This window comes from Lutra lutra, chromosome 3 (assembly GCF_902655055.1).
Source record: "Lutra lutra chromosome 3, mLutLut1.2, whole genome shotgun sequence".
NCBI lineage: Eukaryota > Metazoa > Chordata > Mammalia > Carnivora > Mustelidae > Lutra > Lutra lutra.
Genome location: NC_062280.1, coordinates 52,092,927 through 52,095,397, shown reverse-complemented (window position 1 = coordinate 52,095,397; position 2,471 = coordinate 52,092,927).

Sequence of the window (2,471 nt, the reverse complement as noted above, 5' to 3'; positions counted from 1 at the left end):
AGACCCAAGAGGAAAAACGACACTGAATACTTCCTTCTAATTGGCTCCTCTGTTAGAAAACAAATCTGTTCTATACTTGTATACTGGCTTCTTGTATACTCCTTTTAGGACTAACAGGAAAAAGGTATATATCTATATCTATATATACATGTATACATACATGTATATATCTATATCTATATTTTATCTATATTTATATCTATATCTATATCTACATACACATACACCCTTTCCAAAACATATACACATACATATATGTGTTTTGGAAAGGGTCACTTCCTTGGCAGACTTACTGACTATTATACTGTTACAGAGCTGAACCTTCCCCAAGGCATTAATTACCAGAAATGACCACCTGGAGGCTAGGCGGGCCCTCTTTGTGCAGAATCTCCGGTTGCACAGCTCCGTGATGAAAACCCTCACCATCTGTGATAACCACCAGCCACCAGCAGCAGCAAGTTAATGAGATCAAATCATTCCCCATGCACTTTAACCTGTCTGGGTGAGACAAAGACTCAGCAAAGAGAATATGTCGTTAAATTTAATTTAGACCTCTGGAGTTCAGACTTTTGTTTTCATCAATAAAATAAATGTTTAAATCTAAAGCCATTTGCAGAGGCAGAAGCAATGAAACAATGACTTATTAGTTTCTAGATAATGCTAGGCTCTTGCCAGTGTATAGATTCCTAATAAAAGCAAGAAAAATTAAAATGGCAAGTATTATCTAGTGCCTATTTAAAGATATATCTTGATATATGTGTCCAGTGATCTTTATACACATAGGCCTAATTTTTTTAGATGTTTGTAATATTTGTCTTGAGCTTGTGAATAATACTGCAGTTATGTTGAGCCTGACTTAAAGGTTTGCATTTTGCTAAGCAGAATCTACCGCCTGCACTAAATGACTTTTTAAAGAGTTCCTAATGAGCGGTTGTATTCAATGTGTTGGGAGCTGTGAGCACTACATGTATCAAAGCGCTAGCTATTAAAATAGGTTTCCTTAATTAAAAGGCACTAAATTAAAAGAGCCATTTGATTTATCATATAAATACATTATAGTGATAAAGGGGGAGGAGTCTGACTAATTGCAGATAGTAAAGAAGGAACTGGAGAGATCAATTCAACTTTCCAATTTTCTTCCTCTTCCTCCCTCCATCAGCTGATCTCTTTTCTTCTAAGTTGACTGCAATATAGATGTCTGATCTTCAAGGTGACTCTGGCTTTTGTTCAAGGTTCTAATTGGCTTCTGGCATATTTGATTATACAGACATCCCAGGTTACTCCATTAACTCAAACTTGCACATCCCCATTCCATATCGAAGACTATAAATATTTTAAACATGAGCTATTTGTACTATGTATTTTAACAGCTATGCAAATTAACATTAAGCATATGCCAAGGGAAAGACTAAAGAAAGAAAGTTTAAATTTAAAATGAACCAATAATGAAAGCAAGTAAAAAAATCTACATGCTATATAATCTACTACTTCATAACTCCATGAAAGGTTTCTTACAAAATGTATAGCATTTTCCGTCACAATATTTGTTGAATATAAGTGAGAATGACTTTAAGTCTAGTTGGACTACGCAGCTGCTGGTAGAAGTACTTGTTATACCCGAGTTTTTGCATCCAAGAGACCACCAACGAGCCAATACTGATGCAATCACACAAGGGTTTATTCAACAAGCATAAGCTTGGGCCCAAGTATACCCGATACAGCGGAGTAGGGACTTGGACCCCGAGCTTAGTTAAGGCAGGGGTATTTATGGGTTCCTGTTACTAAAGCAGGGTGGGGCTTCCTGTTACTAAAGTGGGGTGGGAGTCTCTGGAACCAAAGCAGAGTGAGGGTTCTTGTTACTAAAGCAAAGTAGGGGAAAGTTCAGCCCTTGGGCACAGGGGTCTGAGATGGCTGCCGGAGCTAAGATGGCTGTACTTATGCTAAGGCTAAACCTGAGGTGGATGGCCTTAATTTTTCTCGGCCTCCACAGTACTACCACTGTGGCTATAGGAAGAATGATCATACATGATCATAAGGCATCTAAGTAAGCCTCATTATTTTGTGGACTAATGTATTTCTATATTCTATATCACTATGTACCAAGTTGCATAAATATGGACATGTAGTAAGGGAGATGCGATCAACACAACATCCTTAACTAAAATATTATTGAACAATTAGAAAAGGTAATGAAATCTAATAGCTTAATTATTTTCATTATCCACAGTACCTATTACTTTCTAAGATCAAGGGGTTTTTGTTTGTTTGTTTGTGGAGCCCAAGGCGGAACTTGAACTCACAACCCTCAGATCAATACCTGAGCTGAGATCAAGAGTTGACCACTTAACCACCTGAGCCACCCAGGCACCCCAAGATCGAGAGTTGTTTTATCTCTGTTCTGTAACTACCCAACTTACCCTGGACATTGGGTAAATCTTAAAAATTAATTTTTTATAAATCTCCAAGTTACT